This window comes from Mustela erminea, chromosome 7 (assembly GCF_009829155.1).
Source record: "Mustela erminea isolate mMusErm1 chromosome 7, mMusErm1.Pri, whole genome shotgun sequence".
Taxonomy (NCBI): Eukaryota; Metazoa; Chordata; class Mammalia; order Carnivora; family Mustelidae; genus Mustela; species Mustela erminea.
Window position 1 is genome coordinate 81,039,417 of NC_045620.1, and position 21,016 is coordinate 81,060,432.

Here is a 21,016-nt window from a genome sequence, read left to right on the forward strand (position 1 = left end):
GCCTTTCTAAGGTGTTGAAGGGATCTGCAGCTGCAAACCCGTCTTGTTCAAGCCATAAATCAGAGCTGTCAAAGCTGCATAAGGGACTAAAATGCTAAAGATTGTACATCTCTAAAGTTGGCTCTCTGGAGCCCCTCTTAAAAGGATGTGTGGTAGAATCCCTTATTTATTTCTCATTTTAAAATAAAGTAGCCTCAATTTCCTTATATTTAAATTGGGGAAAACAAGATAGGACATTTGATTAGACTCATTTTGTTGCTGAGAAGATTACAAGAATTCAGATATGTAAAGTGCTTAGACCACTCTCTGGAACATAATAAACCCTCAACTCTATCAATGTCAACTATTTTTTTTTAAAAATTCTTCTTTTTTAAGACTGTCTGACTTTAAAGACTTTATTTATTTATTTGTCAGAGAGAGAAAGAGAGAACAAGCACAGGCAGGGGAGAGAGGCAGGCAGAGGGAGAAGTAGGCGTCCCGCTGAGCAGGAAGCCCGATATGATACTCGATCCTAGGACACTGGGATCATGACCCAAGCGGAAGGCAGACGCTCAACTGACTGAGCCACCCAGGTGCCCTCAATGTCAACTTTTAACATAAAATAGGTGTAGGATACTCCTAAATACCAGAACCTAAGCGATCACATATCATGGACGTCTGATTCTGATTAGATTATTCATTGGAAGCATACTAGACGATCTTTAGATAGTCTAAAGTTATCTTTAGATAGTCTAAGTTTAGAACAATCAAATCTAGAAGAACTGGATACAGGTGGACCTCAAGCAACTGAATGCTGCATGCATTCTCTGTCTCTTGTCTTTGTATTGCTCTCTGTGTTGACTTCATTCTCACTCACTGTAGCCAGAAACCAGTAACTGCGGAGTCTACCTCTTACACCTTCCCTACAGAGAGACTCTTTCCTAGTTACAGTTAAAAAGAAAAGAAAGGGAAAAAAATCCAAGGGAAGAACTATGAGTGGCCGCCTATTTGCAGTTAGGCATTCATCCTTAGACCAATTGACTTTAGTGGTAGGAGTCAGGACATAGAAGACCATGGTTGCTCCTTTTGGAACCTCATAGTTGGGGTTGGAGTACAGAAGTCCCCAAATGTAAGAAAGAGAGCTGGGCACATGCTCAGTCATTGGCTGGGGCTGGCTGAAAAACAGCCTGGTCTCAGTTCAAAAACCACAGCAAATCCCAAAGGTGCTGCAACCTGAAGCTGTCAGTTAATTGCTCCTCTCGCAACTGGTCACTAAGTTCTTTCTTGAAGGGGCATTTGAACAGCCACAGCCCACCCCTGTGCCACACAGATTTACTTCTCTCCACAGATCCAGGGAGCAGGTGCTCCACTTGGAGTGGTCTGAGCTCTGGTTAACCAGATCCTTCTTTGGCTGGGATGGCTGCACTTGTTCATCCAAGTTTGCAATTCAACAAAAAGCGCCAAGAGGCACCCATGTGGGCCACCTGAATTCTACACATATTTTTACCTGTCCCCACGTGTAACAGGAGCCCTGCCTCCACTAGCTGATCAGCGACAATGACCTCTGCTAAGATGGTGACTCTTCTTGCCTGCTGGGCCCTAGACACAGGAATCCAAGATGTCCAGGTAGCAGCCACAGCTTGTAGTTCATTGTGTCCAATGGCAAGAGTGCATCCCTGTATCTCCAACCCTGTAGAGCCCAGAGTTGCAGGGATGGGCAACATAAAATCTTCCAGTGGGTCACTGGAGAAATGGTAAGTGGAGTCCTTCCTGCTTCCACTTCTTGGTTCCTAGGCAGCTATTTTCTTCTTCCCAGGAACACGGTGCCATATAGAAGCCTCTAATTCAGGGCATATGCTGCATCCTGGAGGACTGCCCAGTCATTAAGAGTCTTGTCTGCAAGGTAATGTTTCAGTTATGCTTTCAGCAGGTCATCCCATCACTCTACCAGGCCAGCAGCTTCTGGATGTGCAGTGAATCCCAAGGTCATGGCCCCATATTCATACCTTCTGTGTTCAGAACAAGGTCTTCTTGTCAGATGCTGTCATGTGGGATTCCATGCCTGTGGATCACTGTGCAAAACCCTGGAAAGTGGTAATGGCTGAAGCTCTTGAGGACAGGAAAAGCAAATCCATATTTGAGTGTCTATCTTTGTGAGAATGAATCTCGTGTCTTCTGGGGCCCAAGGGCCCCAATTAGTCTACTTGTTACCAGTGGGTCTCCTCAAGGAATAGAGCCATATAATGGCCTGAATATTGGTCTCTCTTGTTGACAGGGTAGATATTCAGAGGCAGTAATAATGAGGCCAGCTTTGATAAGTGGGAGTCCATGCTTTTAGCCCCATATGTAGCTTCTGTCTCTTCCACCGTGGCCACTCCACTCATGTCCCCATTGTGCCAGTTCCAAAGACAAAGTTTGGACCCACAATTGAGCTGACCCATCTGTAAACCAAGGTTGGACTTTTTCCTTCTCCTTCAGCTGAGTATACTGGATGGCCCCTATGGCCACAAGTATGAGCTGAGGGAGGAACACTAGTGCCCTCAACAGGTCCACTGTGTCCCAGTAAATTTATGTGGGGATTTAAGGGTAATTATCTATCTGGCAGCCAGAATAGTTCCTGGGGGGAGGGGGAGCATCTGTTGCCTTGAAGAGAGGCCTCTACAGTGTCTTCCTGCACAGGGAGGGGTTGGCCACATCTGTCTGAGGTCCAAGGAAGACTGCAGAGCCACTATCTTTGAAGGTATCCACCCAGGCGTTCCCAACCCATTTCAGGGTCCTAGGTTTTCCTCAACCAGGGTATAACAGATCTGATGTGGCAGAGCATTCCACTGTTTGGGGGACTCTTTTTTTTTTTAAAGATTTTATTTATTTACCTGACAGACAGAGGTCACATGTAGGCAGAGAGAGAGGAGGAAGCCGGCTCCCTGCCGAGCAGAGAGCCTGATGTGGGACTCGATCCCAGGACCCTGAGACCATGACCCAAGCCGAAGGCAGAGGCCCAACCCACTGAGCCATCCAGGTGCCCCTGTTTGGGGGGGCTCTTAACTGTCAAACCCTGAATTTGGTTCTGGGTGATACTAGTTTTTCTACTTCATAAGCTATCAAAGAGGCCTGCTGGCTCTCAGATTTAGCCATAACTGTCTGTTAACTGCCCTCAATTTCCATTTTTTCTTCTGGAGGCTGTCCGTGCAACTATTTAACACCCCACCAATTCCATTATCCTTCTGTGTAGTCTCTCCCTCCCTTGACCACCTGCACTTAAAAGGGTTTGAATCGGGGAGCCTGGGTGGCTCAATCAGTTAAGTGTCTGCCTTCAGCTCAGGTACCATCTGTGTTGATGGGTTCTCTGGGCAGCAGACATCAAGGCAGAGTTAGAATTGCAAGAGATTTATTGCTGGTAACATCTATTAAAGGAGTAGACATGGTAAATCTTTAGACAATGATGTAGGTATGACACCTGGGAGAGGAGAGAGGAGAGAAAAGAGAACTGAGCAGGAAGAACCTCAGACAAGTAGGAAGAAGCTCTGAGAAAATCTTGGCCAGCTCACAGAGGGGACCCATGCTGGGCAGAAATATCCAGTCACTAGTATCTACACCATGCTCAGGCATTGACAGAGAGCTTCCTAGCAACAAAGTGGCCATGGCGTGTAATAACTAGAAGAAGGCAGAAGAGGGCTTCTGGGGTTTTGGTAATTATCTGTTTCTTAACCTGGGTTTTATGTACGTATCTTCATTTTATAAAATTTTATCAAGCTTAATTTATTTTTTCTTAAGATTTTATTTATTTATTTGAGAGAGAGAAAGAGAGAGAGTATGAGGGGAGAAGGTCAGAGAGAGAAGCAAACCTCCTGGGAGCTGGGAGCCTGATGCAGGACTTGATCCCAGGACTCCAGGATCATGACCTGAGCTCAAGGCAGTTGCTCAACCAACTGAGCCACCCAGGCGCCCTCAAACTTACTTTCATGAACTTTTATGTATACATGCTATCTTCCTATTTTTAAAAAGTCATAGGTCTCTGCCTTTAGCCTCTAAATAGTCTTTTTTTTTTTTTAAAGTTTTATTTATTTATTTGACACACAGAAAGAGAAGAAGAGAGGGCACACACAAGCAGGGGGAGTGGCAGGCAGAGGGAGGGGGAGAAGCAGACTCCCTGCTCAGACGCTTAACTGAATGAGCCACCCAGACAGCTCTTAAAATGATCCATGTTTTTAAATAAGTAATCTATCACTCAAGGTTCACATTAAGCATCTACAAAGAGTAGAACTTGTACTAGGTCTTTACGCGGATTTTTTTAAGGAGCTTAAGGGAGTGTCTTACTTTGAGAGTTTATCTTCTTCTTAGAGAATAAGACACACAAAAGAATTAGAGAATTAGTTTATAATCAACAGCCAGGTTACCTTTAGGGTAGGGAATTAAAGATTATTTATCTGTGTACACCAGAATCTTTAATGTCACCAGGAGTATGATATTGGAGATTCTTCCACATTAGTCAACCAAGGGAAAGAATGAATTAATGAGTAATAAATAAATTAAAAAGTGAATGGATGAGTACAAGACATTTGAGACTAGGGAGTAATATGGGATGGCTACAGAACTGGCAATATCATTTGAATTATGTTTCCGTTACAATCTATAAGTTGATGAGTCTGAAAATCCTTACCTCTTTCATGAGTTTCAGACAAACATTTACAACAGCTTCAGTTTCAGACAAACATTTACAACAGCAAACTTTATGTTGACACATGGATGTTCCAAAGGCACCTGCAACAAAACACATTACAAATAAAATTTTTGTAAAGATTTATTTATTTGAGAAAGAGAGAGAAAGAGCATGAGCAGTGGGAGGGGCAGTGGGAAAGGGAGAGACTCCCTGTTCAGTGCAGGGTCCAAAGCAGGCCTCCATCTCATGACCCTGAGATCATGACCTGAACCAAAATTAAGAATCAGACTCTTAACCAATTGAGCCTCCCAGGCGCCCAAAATACATGGAAAATTGAACTCATTTTTCTACTAACTTTATTCTCTTTCTCCTGCTGCTAATGCCACTCAGAACAGAAATCTCTTAGAAGTCTTTCTAGAATTCATCCTCTCCCTCAGTCTTCACATTCAATATGTTATTAAAATCTTGTTATTTCTATTTCTTCAACTGCTTTGGAATTTGATTTCTCCTCCCTCTGATTTCCTTCCTTCTGGCCACTCTTCCTTGGAATTGTCAAACTGATTTTTCTAAAATATAAATTTAACCGTGCTTCTGTTTTCCTTTATAACGTCACAAAGCTCCTCACTGCTAAAAGATAAAACCTATATTCCTTGATTAGTCTGGCTTGAAACATCTTCAATAATCTGGTCCTGTCTACATCGCTTACCTCTCTATAAAGTTGGAAGCTCCCGGTGATCTGGAGACTTATTCTCCTCATCTTTTTCATTCCAGTGCCTCAGGGTTTGGGGAAACTAACAAAGTTTTCCTAAATGAATGAATGAGAAGATAAGACCTGAACTGGGCTTTGTAGATTAGGCTGCCTGGATAAAATATAGATAGAAAGATCTGGATCCCTCAAGCAATTACTGGGCTACTGAGTTGAGTTACTAGTAGAGATTCCTCATCATTAATTTTTGTATCTCCATGACTTGCCAACTACATGACACATAAGGAGGTATTCAATACATATTGGATTAATTAATAAATTAGTGAATAGTATGTATTCAGCCACAAAACAATATTTCTTTCAGGAAATGTAATGCTCCATCAATTACAGAGCAAATTATGTGAAGAAGAGATAAAAACTCTATTAAGTCTCTGTGAAGAGGCTACAATGCTGGCAAACAGAACAGGCCTCAAGCCAATTTAACTGAGCAAGTAAATTTCTTATTGACCAGAATATGGACCTACTGTTAGACAGAAGTTGTCTTCCTAAGGTCAGCAGCTCCAGCATTAGTTTATTAACTGTAACCAGATCTGGCTACAGATGCTGCCAAAACAGGGATATCCCAAGGTGTTGTTACTGGATGCTAATTTTGGATAAATACCTCCTGGAGGCTTTAAGTCTTTCAAAATGAAGACTCTAATAAGTCATAACTATTATTGGAGTTTCTATTTCCAGGGAACAGTGAAACTCATATTTTTTATAGTTGGGATATGTAATAGACATGCTGACATTTTAATACTTCTATTGAGGTTCAGAAGTCAAGTATATTACAAGGTCCTAGGAACTTATTTGCAAAGTAGTATGTTATGAAAAATGACCCTGGTGCAACACAGTCACTCCCTTTGGAGAACTCACAAGTAAATTTAGTTAAAGCTTCTGCCAGCATGACTGTAGCCCAGAGAATAACAAGGATATATCCAGTTGCCAGTTGCTTTTATCTACTGCTTCTAATGCCTAATTTGAAGAAACTCCATTTTGCTGCAGGTTCAAGTCTCTGGGTTATCTTACTCCTGGACTTTTCTGCAACTGTTGGATTCTCTGGAGCTTTCAAGGAAACTCAGTTGTTCATGAAATAGAGCCTCTCACTCAAAACACAAAAAGGCAAGCTGGTAAAAGTATCAATGGTCAAGACTTCATAAAGCTTTTTTTTCTTGACAGGAAGAGTATTAATTGTCCTTATCAACTAGATGAGGAGACTAAACCTTAATAATAACCTTGGCTAGTCTTCCCTCATTATGCTGGACTGCAGCGAAATGCTTTCTATTCTCATGCCACATGAAGTGGATTTTCCTGCTTCCAGTTTAACTGGCTAGAACCTTCAACAAATAATGCTTACATTTTAAAATGAGATGGTTTTCTTTGACCCTCTGGGACAGAGAATGGATACATGACAAGGATGGAGGCCAACTTATTCATCCTAGACACCAGGAGGCTTTGAGCTCTAGGGAAAGAGTTCCCCAGAGATGAAAGGTTGTCATTTACAATTCTCTAAAAAATTAATAAGGCAGTTTTATTTTTAATACTTCTGGAATCTCAGTGTAGGGACTTTTATAGCCCTGAGCTATGTATTTAAATGCACTTCAAAATGTCAAAGTGGGCCTCTATACATCACCCCTTCCTGCTGTTTCCAAATATGGTTTCTTTCTTAATTATCTGCAGACTTATAACTTCATTTGAAAACAACTTGAAATGCTCCTGATCAGTTGTAAGCAAAGCTGGTCTCACTTACTGCCTTCTGAAAGTTGGGAGCAAATGCAGCCTGGCTGGAGTATGTAACCTATGAATATGCATGAAGGGCAGGATTGCTTAGTGGTTAACAGCACCAGCTCTGGAATCTGATAATCTGGGTTTGAGCCCTGGGTCTGTTACTCACTAGCTACAACACTTGTGCAAGTTACTTAAATTACCATCAGTGAAAAGGGAACAGTAATAGTACCTACTGAGCATTAACATAGTGTCTGGCACAGTTGTAGGTGCTCCGTAAATCTTATTAGCAAAAAGAAAATAAGCATCAGCATATTGTATCATTGTATCAACAAGACTTTGTACTAGGTCCTGAGGATACAACAATGCGTAAGATATGGGTTGCATCCTTCCCAGGCATGGATATGGAGAGAAGGGATATATCAAACATATGTTTATTAGACAGATAAGATAAGTCAAGGTGGCACAGCTATGAGTGAGTGAAAGGAAGATCTATCGAGGAAGAAAGACAGGTGGCTCAGCCTCTGTGGAAGGGCAGGATCCAGATATGCTGGCTACAAGGCTGGGGGCATCCTCAAATCTGTCACAGTTGCATAAATTACTCTTCTTGTCAACCTCACTGAGCATCTCAGGTACCTCAGTGACTAAGAATTCATGGGGCAGGAAGGTAGGAGGATTTAAAAGGTTATTGGCTTTTTTTAAATGTTTTCAGTTTGGTCATTTGAAAACAAAGATTTGTTGCTAGTTTAAAAATGCTTCTTTTCCTTAATAAATGAAATATTTTTCAAATCCAGAACAGAAATAGTTCTCTGCCACAATAAAATAAAAAATTATGTATATGCCATATGTACTTAGGTTTCTTTGGAGGTAACATAAACAGATATGGTCCTTGGTCCTGAGGTACAGTCAAAACTCTGAATCATCCAAGTTTATATATAATTTAATAAATCATGCTTAGAGAAAGGTCCAATTCACTCCAGGGGAAATATGTGAGCTTGACTAGGGTGCTGGCAATGAAAAGGGGAAGTGTAGAGATTCAAGATCTTTATAGACAACATATTTTAGACATGACATATTGTAAGGAGAACAATGTAGCAGATAGCACTCTTTTTCCAAAAGACTCTTCTCTAGAGACAATAAAGGTATCTGGTACTCTATTGTAACCAGAAACTTTATAAAAAGATAGTAAAATAGGACACCTGGGTGGCTCAGTGAGTTAAGCCTCTGCCGTCAGCTCAGGTCATGATCTCAGGGTCCTGGGATTAAATCAGGCTCTCTGCTGAGCAGAGAGCCTGCTTCCCTCTCTCTCTCTCCCTGCCTGCTTCTCTGCCTACTTGTGATCTCTCTCTGTCAAATAAATAAATATAATCTTAAAAAAAAAGAAAAAGTAATTCATAAAAAATGTTTTTTTAAAAAAAAAGATAGTAAAATAATATCCAAACACTGACATCTTAGGGAAGGAACTATTGGAATGTCTCTCTTGGTACCCTATTCTTTCATTCTTTAATTCATTAAAAATGTATTGTGTTTCCTACTATGTGCCATGTAGTATGTGTTAGGTAATGCATATGTGGTTGTGAACAAAACAGATAAGCTTCCTTCTCTCATGGAGCTGGAAGAAGATGATGATAAACAGGTAGGCAAATAAATCACCATGTAACTATATATTCACCCATCTATGCATCCAGGAACTAATTATTGAACACATATTATGTGTTGGGGAACATTTTGCATTCTCAGGATACAATGATGAGCAAAAGTAGATCATCCCTGTCTTCATGGAGCCTACATTCTGAGGGAGGCAGCTTACTCAAAGAGTCACACTAAAAACGGTGAGGTTGTAACTATGTAAGAGCTATGAAGGAATATACAATGGGGAAATATGACCTCACAAGGAGGTCAGAGGAAGCTCCCTGTGCAAGCAAAGAATGGATGGAGAACTGAAGGATTAAGGAAGACTAAGCTGGCAAAAGGAAGGAGAGGAGAGCATTTGCAACAGAGGGAAGAGCATGTAACTAAGGCCATGGTCAGTCTCGGAGGCTGAGAGACTGAGTGTGGCTAGAAAAGGAAGAGGAATCCACAAAGGAAACAGAGAGGGAGCAGCTCCAAGTGAAGGAACAAACTCAGAGAGTATTGGTCATAGAAACCATGGGAAGACAGTGTTTCCAAAGAGGAGGCCATGGACAAGAGTCAAATGCTGCTGAGAGGTTAAGAAATATGAGAACTGAAAATATCCCCTGGATTTCACAACATGCAGGTCATTGGTGAGCCCAGTGGAATGATGGGCCAGAAGCCAGAATGGAATGATTTGAGAATAAGGAGAAGGTGAGAAAATGTAGGGAGAATTATAGATTAAGAATTGCATTTGGTCACATGTAATGGATCCTGATGACAGTAGCTTAACTAAATAGGGTTCTTTTCCTCACATAACAAGAATGATGGAGGGAGACAGTTAAGACTGGGGCAGTGATTCCATGATGTCATCAATGTCCTAGAGTCCTTCTTTATGCTCTGTCATCCTTAGTATGTGGCTTTTTTCCCATTGTGCATGCAAGATGGCTCCTAACTCTCAAGCCAGTGTTTCAGAGAGACAGAAGAAACAAACATCAAGGGGAAAGGTCTGGTACCTAATACCAGGAAAACAAACATTTTTTGCAAATCCTCAGCTGACTTCAACTTATTTATCATTGGCCAGAACTGTGTCATACGGTTACTCCTAGTGATAAGGGCAGCTGGGAAATGTAGCTCTTTAGTTTGACTCATTATCATTCTTAACAGAATCAGTTTCTGTAGAAAGCAGGGGAGATGGATATTGAGAAGGCACCCATAGCAGCTACACAGCATGTACAAATCCTATGTTGAGAAAGTGTGTCCACAAGGGAAGGAGATTATACAATGACAGTTGGAAGGGGGATGTGGGATTGAGTGACCTTTTAAAAAAATGGGGATGACTTCAATGTATTTAAAACTTGATAAGAAGGGTCTAATCAGGAGAAAGAAAGTTTGAACATACAAGAAAAGAAAAGGATAACTGACAGTGTAATCTTCCTTAGAGGAAGGGATGGAATCTAAACAAAGAGGGATTAACTTTAAAGAGCAATAATAGGTTCTCTGTTTTAACAACAGGAAGGAGGGAAGTAGTCTTATGTTTTATATTGAGAAAATGGGGCTTCTATTTCCTCTGTTGCGTAGGGGTAGGTTTGCTATCGCCCACGATAGAAGGGAGTGACCAGAGCTTTGAGAAGTTTGAGACATTGAAGGCTGAAATCACCATTGTGGGGCAAAACTGACTCAAATATAAATGGCACAGATTTTTTTGCAATGGGTTTGCCACCAGAACACAGGTGTTATGAAAACCACCGCTCAATCTAAACCAAAATGGGAAGGGAAAAGACTCACATCAACATCATCATCATTGGACACGTAGATTAGGGCAAGTCTACCTCTACTGGTCATTTGATCTACAAATGTGGTGGGACTGACAAAAGAACTACTGAAAAACTTGAGAAGGAGTATGCTGAGATGGGCAAGGGCTCCTTGAAATATGCTTGGTTTTATTTTTTTTTTATTTTTTTATTTTTTGAAATATGCTTGGTTTTAGAATAAACTGAAAGATGAACGTGAACGAGATATCACCACTGATATCTCCTTGTAGAAATATGAGACCAGCAAGTATTATTTGACCATCACTGATTCCCTAGGCTATGGAGACTTTATCAAAAACATGATATTAGGCACATCTCAGGGTGACTGTGTTGTCTTGATTATTGCTGCTGGTGTTTGTGAATTTGAAGAAGGTAGCTCCAAGAATGGGCAGACCCATGAGCATGACCTTCTGGCTTACACACTGGGTGTAAAACAACTAATTGTTGGTGTTAACAAAATGGATTCCACTGAGCCACCCTACAGCCAGAAGAGATACAAGGAAATCATTAAGGAAGCCAGCACCTTCATTAAGAAAATTGGCTATAACCCTGACGCAGTAGAATTTGTGCCAATTCCTGGTTGGAATGGTGACAACATGCTGGAGCCAAGTGCTAACATGCCTTGGTTAAAAGTATGGAAAGTCACCAGTAAATGGGAATGGCAGTGGAACCACACTGCTTCAAGCTCTAGATTGCATTTTGCCTCCAACTCGTCCAACTGACAAGCCCTTGTATCTGCCTCTCCAGGACATCTATAAAGTTGGTGGTATTGGTACTGTGCCTGTGGTTTGAGTGGAGACTAGTATTCTTAAACCTGGCAATGGTGGTCACCTTTGCAGCAGTCAATGTTACAGTAAAGTCTGTTGAAATGTATAATGCTTTGAGTGAGGCTCTTCCTGTGAACAAAGTGGGCTCCAATGTCAAGAATATATCTGTCAAAGATGTTCCTCATGGCAATGTGGCTGGTGACAGCAAAAATGAACCACCCATTGAAGCAGCTGGCTTCATGGCTCAGGTGATTATCCTGAACCATCCAGGCCAAATCAGTGCTGGATATGTACCTGTGCTGAATTGTAACACAGCCCACACTGCTTGCAAGTTTGCTGAGCTGAAGGAGAAGATAGATCGTCGTTCTGGAAAAAAGCTGGAAGATGGTCCCAAGTTCTTTAAATCTGGTGATGCTGCCATTGCTGATATGGTTCCTGGCAAGCCAATGTGTGTTGAGAACTTCTCCGACTATCCTCCTCTGGGCCATTTTGCTGTTTGTGACATGAGACAGATAGATGCTTGCTGTGTGTGTTATCAAAGCAGTGGACAAGAAAGTAGCTGGAGCTGGCAAGTCACCAAGTATGCCCAGAAAGCTCAGAAGACTAAATGAGTATTATCCCCAATACCTGCCACCCCAAACTTACTTGGTGGTGGAAGAACAGTCTCAGAACTGTTTGTGTCAATTGGCCATTTATGTTTAATAGTAAAGACTGGTTAATAATAAAAATGCACTGCAAAACCTTCAGAAGGAAAGGAGAATGTTTTGTGGACCATTTGTGTGTGTGTGTGTGTGTGTGTGTGTGTGTGTGTGTGTATGTGTGTGTGTGTATGTGTGTGTGTGAGAGAGAGAGAGAGAGAGAGTTTTAAGTTATTCGTTTTTAAAATCAGTGCTTTTTAATGGAAACAACTTGACCAAAAATCTGTCACAGAAGCCTGGGTGGTTCAGTTGATTAAATGTCTGCCTTTGGCTTGAGTCATGATCCCAAGGTCCTGGGATCAAGTCCCGCACTGTGCTGCCACTCAGCGGGGAGCCTGCTTTTCCCCATGCCTGCTGCCCCCCTGCTTGTGCTTGCTCTCTCTCCAAGTAAATTAATAAAGTCTTAAAAAAATGAAGTTTGAGACACATTAGAACAAAAGTTTAATGAAAAAAAATATATAAAGGGCACAAATAAATGGTTATCAAGGACTGCTGTTCTCATGTGCTTTCCCAGGAATATACCAGAGAAGGAGATTCAAAAATCAAAATGACAGGAAAGACATCAAGATAAGGTCTAATGCTAAGTATTAGATACACAATTACTTATAGAATTACTCACACTCATGCCCATACCAGCTGAATATCCTCCCATTCCCATCATTAACATGAACATCATTAATTCAACAAATATTTAGTGACTATCTTCTATATGATAGGTACTTATTCATGTCTTGCAGCATGCTAGGAGGGTTGAGGTGGGTGGGAAACAGAGTCTGGGATAAGGCAGCAGTACGAAAGCAACTGATTGAAAAGGTGGAGCCTCTCTTAGCTAGAGAGGTGTATAAAGTCTTAACATCTGAGCCCAGGGAGAGCAGCTAAACTGCATCCAGACAATGGCATGCAAGAGGTGATCTGATCTGAGGGGTAAGATAGTAGTGGTGACATGTGGCTTTGGGAACTCTGGGCAATTGTCATGGCACCAGGGGCAGACCTGGACCCAGATCAGTTGGAATTGAGGGTGCCTAGAAGATCAATCCAGCTGTGGAGATGGCAAGTGCAAAATTAGAGGGGGGAACAGGTTTTAAGAGCCCTGCTTCCTACGTGGCTGATTCCTCAAAATGCAAGCCTCAGGAAGCTGCAGGCACCTAGATGTTAAGATACCCCAAAGTACAGATGCCTGATAGGCTGACACAAAGAACCTGCATTTGAATAATGCCGCTCCTGTCAAGAGCTAGGCTGTCTGCATACATGGTCTATCTCAGAACGCCTAGAGCAATTGAAAAATATTTCTATTTGTATATTCCACTTACCACTGTGGATATTTCTACATTCTACTTACCACTATGGAGAGAATATATCATAGTCAATGGGGCAGATAATAATAACCACCACCATTTATTGTACATACTATATGCCAGACACTGTTCTAATTACTTAATGAGCTGTATCTCATTTTATCCTTACAACAACCCTCTCAGTTAGCTATTATTGTTTAGAAAAGAGGAAACTGAGCCTGGTCTAATAAATTTAAATTAATTTGCCCATGATCACGTGGCTGTAAGTGGCCAAGCCAGGATTCTAGCCCAAGTATGACTCCAGACCTATCATTATGCCATACCCATTTTATCATACTGTTCCAGCACCGTGTTGAACCCTTATTATGTGTCATTTAAATAATGATTAGATTGGTCTGTTTCTTTAGTAAGCAAAACTGGGATCACAGCCCATCTCTTAGGATGTGTTGCTAAAATGACAAGACCATGCTGCCCTCTATCTATCAGCTTCAGTGACATTGGCCACTGGTAATTTTCAAAATAAATAATATCTGACATTTATACTGTGACATACATTTTATAAAAATATTTTACTCAAACTTGCCACATATATTATGAGCACTGAAGCCCACACATATACACACAAAAATCAATGCAAAATTTTAATGACTATGAATTTGATTTGTTGTAAAGGCCACTTAAACTCATTGTAGTATTTGCTTTTTCTAGAACCTATCACTTAAAACTTTATTTTTACTTTCACAGAAGTAAAAAAGTGATTTAGGGTTTTCCACACTTTTGTTGTTTGCTTATCACTTCTTTAATGGAAAATTTCAAAGATACACAAAAGTAGAGAGAATTAAACCTCTGAGTATCATTCAGCCTCAAAATAATCATTTCTCAATAAGTTTGATGACATGACTTCTGATAGAGTTATCTTTTAAATCCTTGCTGATATAATTACCACTTTATTCAGATATTATCTTGGTGTTTCCATACATGGGCACAATTACTGCCTTATACTAATTATCCATGACTATTGCAGGGGACATTTGATATACTAGTAAATGCTACTGTTTAAGTTAGCTTACTAGAGCCCACAAGGTATTTTTGTTTTACCTGGAAGTAGGACTATTATGAGTTAGGTTTTGCCTTAGCATGGGTTTGAAAATGAATCCTTATGGAATCTGTTGCCCCCATTGGATTGGTCCATGTTTAACCACACTGACATTCTAGTTTTAATTCACTTTCTGTTAACACTGAAACAGAGAAGAAATTTACCCTCTGAAAAGATAATCAGAACAGAAAATGTAGCTGCTGGAATTATGGCAGTGCGCATAATAATATATTTTAAATATATTAAAGAGTTATCTGATGCTTGGGTTTTTTTTTTTTTTTTTTAAGATTTATTTATTTGAGAGAGAGAAAGAGAGAGAGAGAGCAAGCACACAGAGGGAGTGGGAGAAGCAGACTCCCCACCGAGCAGGGAGCCCGATGCAAGGCTTAATCCTAGGACCATGACCAACTGAGCTTCCCAGGTGCTCCAAGTTATCTGATGCATATAATCGCACGTGTTCAATGCCAGTGTGGGCCAGGTGACTTTCCTGGTTCTGATCCTTAGCCAGCCTTCTTCACAACATGACAAAGTGGATCAGGTAAAAGAGCACAATATTTCAACCCAAATCCATCCTGCTACTGGATAAAACAAGTAAAAACAGTAACAACAAAACTATCCTCAATTCTTTGAATCCTTTTTTCTTTTTTAAGATTTTATTTATTTATTTGACAGAGAGAGAGAGATCACAAGTAGGCAGATAGGCAGGCAGAGAGAGAGGGGGAAACAGGCTCCCTGCTGAGCAGAGCGCCTGATGTGGGGCTCTATCCCAGCACCCTGAGATCATGGACCTGAGCCAAAGACAGAGGCTTAACCCACTGAGCCACCCAGGGCCCCTCTTTGCATTCTTGAGAGTGGAATCATAAAACTGTATTTTTCTATAAATACAATAGCCATACTTTTTATATTTTTAATTTATTTTTTTCTTCTCAGTTATATTGGTAGATATCAAATCCCTAATAACCTGCAATTGGTTTAATAAGACCTGATAATACCATTTGCTCCCACCTTTCTTTCTTTCTTTTACGGTCACTTATTACATAGTAATTGTAATTTTATAGATTCAGATTTCCAAATTGTATTTCAAACTAGTGGGTGAATTATTTGTTTTAACTCTTCCAGTTATATAATTAAGAATTTTATCTATTTACTTATTTTAAAAGATTTTATTTTTAAGTAATCTCTACACCCAGGATGGCTGGGTGGCTCAGTCAGTTAAGCATCTGCTTTCAACTCAGGTCAGGATTCCAGAGCCCTGGGATCCAGTCTCACACCAGGCTCCCTGCTCAGCAGGGAGCCTTCTTCTCCTTCTGCCTGTCCCTCCCCCTCTCTCTTTCTAATAAATAAATAAAATCTTAAAAAAACAACAACTAATCTCTACATCCAACATGGGGCTCAAACTCACATCCCTGAGATTAAGAGTTGCATGCTCTACCGACTGAGCCAGCCAGGTGCCCCTATAATTACCATATTAAATTATTATAATTGCTTCTTTAAGATATTTGAATCTTGACAGGTAGTCACCCTTCTAATCAAAGTACTGTTTAACATTTTGATATTTTTTAATTAAATAAAAATAACTATCTCCTATTTATAAGAGACACACTTAAAACAACATGTCAAAAAAAGGGAAAAAATAAAGGAATGGAAAAAGTTTCACTAGGAATATGCTAATGAAAAGGCGGGTATAGCATTTCTATAATCATTTTTCTACTTGGATATTATTCTCAAAAGCACAATATTTTAAATATATAACTGTTCTGTGTACTAAGTAAGCAGTCTGAAGAAAAATAGGTAATAGTGATAACTTCCTAAACCCATTGCATCATCCTTGCCTACCTCCACTCCATTGCCTATAGAATCCTCCACAAATCCGTAGACACAACCCTTAATGCCACTCCTTCAGAATCTAGCACTGAATAAAACCAACAGTGCTTTTTTTTTTTTTCTTCTAAAGATTTATTTCAGACAGAGGGAGAGAAAGAGAGAGCAAGTGAGCACAAGTAGTGGGGAAGGCCAGAGGGAAAGGGAGAAGCAGACTCCTTGCTGAGTAAGGGGCCTGACATGGGACTTGATCCCAGGACCCTGAGATCGTGACCTGAGCTGAAGGCAAACACCTAACTGACTGAGCCACGCAGTCCCCCAACTATACTTATAACTGGAGCTCAACCAACTTTAAAGTCAACAACCTTGATTGTCCCCCAAGCACAGTAAGATCTCTGCTCCAAACAGGCCTCTTGCAAACCTGTCCATATCAGATTCCATTAGAGGCCCAAGCTCAGGCTGAATCTGGACTCAGTGAGAGACTTCCCAGGGTCCTAAGTCTCCAACCAATTATGTAAAGACCTCCAGGCCTTGACCTCCAGCCATACCCCAAGGGCTCTGAGCTTAAGGGATGGCCTAACTATGGCAGTCTTCCTCCCTCCTCTTCTCTTCAACCCCAAATAATTAAATTTATGTCCCCAGGCCTATTCCCCCCAAATACATATTATGCTGATGTTATATATATATATTTTAGGATTTTAAAATTTATTTATTTGTCAGATTGGGGAGCCTGAGTGGCTCAGTTAGTGACGTGTCTGCTTTCAGCTCAGGTTATGATCCCAGATCATGATCTCAGGATCCTGGGATGGAGTCCTGCATTGGGCTTCCTGCTCACCGGTGAGTTTGCTTCTCCCTTCCCCAACCCGCCTGCTTGTGATCTCATTCTCTTTCAAATAATAAATAAGTAATCTTAAAAAAAAAAAAAAGAAAGAAAGAAAGAAAGAAAATTTATTTATTTGTGAGAGAGCACAAGCAGGGGGAGTGGCAGACAGAGGGAGAAGCAGGCTCTCGGCTGAGCAAGGAGCCCTAATCAGGACTTGATCCCAGGACCCTGGGATTATGACCTGAGCTAAAGAGAGACACTTAACCAACTGAGCCACCCAGGTGACTCACTGATGTTACATTCTTACTCTGTTCTAGGCACTCGGGTCACCACTCCTAGTTTTCAATTTTGACCGTGATCCACAGTAAACAAAACAAAACAAACAAAATTATATTGTGACCGGTTGCTTACAAACTAGTCTCTATACTAGTCTCTTAACATGTGGCAATACAATCTGAATTTTCTTCTTTATTCTAGTGAAAAAATTCAGCCCCTAAATTGATTTCACTAACCACTAATAGGTTAAGACCCTCAGTTTGAAAACCCTTGATCTAAAGGGCCCCCCATTTTTAAAAATAAAATAAAATAAAATAAAGTAAAAGGGGGCACCTGGGTGGCTCAGTCAGTTAAACGTCTGCCTTTAGATTAGATCATGATCCCAGGGTCCTGGGATTGAGCCCTGTGTCAGGCTCCCTGGGGAGCCCGCTTCTCCCTCTCCTTCTACCTGCCACTCCCCCTGCTTGTACTCTCTCTCAAATAAATAAAATCTTTAAAATAAAATAAAATAAAATGGCCCCCCAAGACTCTTTGGGCATTTATCTATCAAAACCAGGTCAGATAACATGAGGGAATATTTAAAATAACCACTACCTTCTTGTATTTTCTAAGGAAGAATTCTTTTCCATAGGACAATAATATCTCTAGGATATAAAAGAGGTACTTTTAGTTGTTGGAATTAGTAGAGATTTTTTAAAGCCTTCTAGAAAATTTTCACAATCTGAAATCTTATTAAAGAACAAAAAATTGAGGAGTGCCTGGGTGGCTCAGTTATTAAGCATCTGCCTTCGGCTCAGGTCATGATCTCCAGGTCCTGGGATCGGGTGCATCTGGTCCCTGCTCAGTGGGGAACCCACTTCTCCCTCTCCCTTCCACCTGTGCTCTCTCTCTAATGAATAAGTAAAATCTTAAAAAAAAAAAAAAAAAAAAAAAAAAAAGAACATAGGATTGAGAGTTAGGAAACCTGAGTCCTTATCTCACCCTACCACTGAATGTTAGTAAGTAAATCACACTCAGCCTCTCTGAACCAGGGGGTCTTGATCATGTAAATCAAATGATATGTAAACCCTACAAATTTAATGATTCATTCACTCATTCATTTGCTCATTCGTTTGACAAATGCCTCCTTAAATATGTGCCAGACAGGTTTCTCACTGCTCATCTGACAGTTTAAACTGGGAGGGCCAATGTTACAAATTCATCACACATCACATATGATCATATGCCAGGGTTCTTTCTCATCAAATTTATGCTTCATCAGGCACCACCCGGGGAATGAGCTGCTTCTTATAAGCACATTACTCAGAAAAATGATGCTCATTTATATAAACCACTTAATAAAAATCTCTCTAAAATGTATGAGAGATTATACTGTACGCAACTTCATTAATGGTTTAATCAGTTAATTCTAATAGTAAGGAGCTTAATTTTAAGATTTATGAATTCTTATACTAGTTTAAGATGTCAAAAATATAATTTTCATTCTAATTCCATTTTCTTTGGTTCCCTCACTGCTAGTTAACTCTTTTAGTTTAAATGTCATAACACGGGGCGCCTGGGTGGCTCAGCGGGTTAAGCCGCTGCCTTCGGCTCAGGTCATGAACTCGGAGTCCTGGGATCGAGCCCCGCATCGGGCTCTCTGCTCAGCAGGAAGCCTGCTTCCTCCTCTCTCTCTGCCTGCCTCTCTGCCTGCTTGTGATCTCTCTCTCAATAAATCTCTCTCAAATAAATAAATAAAATCTTTAAAAAAAAAATAAATGTCATAACACCCTGTGAGTTGGCACCATCAGTGATTAGAATATTACTAAAAGCCATTCCTATACCGACATAGATAGCAACTGTTTGACTGTACATAAGTGATTGTGAACTACATAAAATATCACACAAAACCCAAACTAAATGTATCCCCAAATCTCCAGTTCAGTATTAGAATGTCCACAGCAAATTCCAATGCCCTCTGATGTAAGGGAAAGTGTGATGGAGGAGGAGCTGAATGGAAGGAAAAGCATCTTAACCAATAGCTTGTTTTACAAAGGCACATGGCCATGTGGACACATCATTAGGGACCCCCATGCCCAAGGCTTTGGAAGGGGTTTGTACAACTCATGGGTCTGAACTTAAGCTTCACTAGTTCATGGCAAATCTGCTTCTACAAAGATCAATTATTGAGTGAAGGGGTGAGTATGGTAAGCTTATTATGAGCATGACTCTGTTTAAATGGATCTGTGTTTGATTTTTAACTTCACTCATTAGTTTGTGACTGCAGGGAAATTAATTTCTCCATGCTTCTGCTTTTTAATCTGTGAAAAGGGATAATAATATCTAACACATAGGGCTGTTCCAAGTTACTGAAAGATAAATGTATAAAGCATGTAGTTCGGTAACTGGCCAATACTAAAAAACAAAACCAACGCTTATGTGATAATGATGACGAAGATGATGACAGTGCTATATTGAATATGACAAGGTAGTCAGAGAATGTTGAGGGGTATAATGCTTTTTGATCCTATAATAAATGTTCTGCAAACAGCTGGGATTTTAAAAGTTCCTTTGGTTGACTTGGTTTAGTTTCCAAAGTCTTTCAAAAATTCTGCAGTAAATGTTCCTATTCTATGTCCCTCTGTAAAACCTTTGTTTTTGCACAGGTAAAGGTTATAGCAGCAAGGAAAAGTTTAGGATGGAAAGAATATTCTGCCACCCACAGCTTGGCCCCATTTAGGGTAACTCCCTTACTCCTCTATCAGTGTTTCAAAATGGCTAGATACCAGCTCACACATTTAGGACCATTAGAATCCTCCAAAATACTTGTTCATTGATCCAGAGACTTCCCAACAGAAGTTCTTTAGAAGGGAAAGTTGCAAATAACATACTTTTTTTTTTTTTTTTTTAAAGATTTCATTCATTTGACAGAGAAAGATCACAAGTAGGCAGAGAGGCAGGCAGAGAGAGGAAGGGAAGCAGGCTCCCTGCTGAGCAGGGAGGCCGATGCGGGGCTCAATCCCAGCACCCTGAGATCATGACCTGAGCAGAAGGCAGAGGCTTTAACCCACTGAGCCACCCAGGTGCCCCTATATACTTTTCTATATGGAACATTCACAACTCATATACATATATATAAAGTAGTATATACATTTGTGTACATGTACACACACATGTTTACAGGCATTTCAGTGTCAAGTGGATAAGGAAGTTCAATGTTTTGAGAAATGGAAGAGGTGATATTTATTACAAATATTCTGTCTCTAGAAGTAGAGATGAAAATGTAACCTGCAAAATGTAAACGACAAACAGGAATCCATCAGCTGCTCTTGAAGACAACTGTGAAGACATGTGCAGGCTGTTGTAAAGCATTTGAAAACTTAAAATGTTAAGCCTTTCATTTAGGGATACAAATTGGGAGTATTATTAGCAGGACTACATGCTTTCAGAGTAAGAGAGCTGTTCTTCTCCGTTGTTTTTCTAAATGCTTATGTAGACTGGAATGTCCCTAAAAGTGATGGTTCTTGCAAGAGGTATTTGTTTTTGCAAGACACATTGGTATTTTTATTAAGGTATTTGTTAATGGGAGATTTTAAGACTACACAATAGGCAGGATATCCTGCATGTCTGAACTTCTCTTTCCCCTATGCCAGAAGAAAAGCTGTGAAAAGGACTTGGAGTATGTGAAATAATAGAAAATGTATATATCGACCTCTGTCCCCAGTTC

At 40.4% G+C, this 21,016-nt stretch overlaps 1 long non-coding RNA gene and 1 pseudogene across 2 annotated transcripts in view; one reads left to right on the forward strand and one right to left on the reverse strand.

The window, feature by feature from the left end:
• Window positions 1-21,016, reverse strand: part of LOC116595640 — a 63,452-nt gene that overhangs the window by 17,100 nt on the left and 25,336 nt on the right. For both annotated transcript variants that reach the window (XR_004287788.1, XR_004287787.1), the window contains exon 3: window positions 4,640-4,740. This is a non-coding gene — a long non-coding RNA (uncharacterized LOC116595640). The remainder of the gene's footprint in view (window positions 1-4,639; window positions 4,741-21,016) is intronic.
• LOC116595638 lies at window positions 10,488-11,935 on the forward strand (annotated as a pseudogene).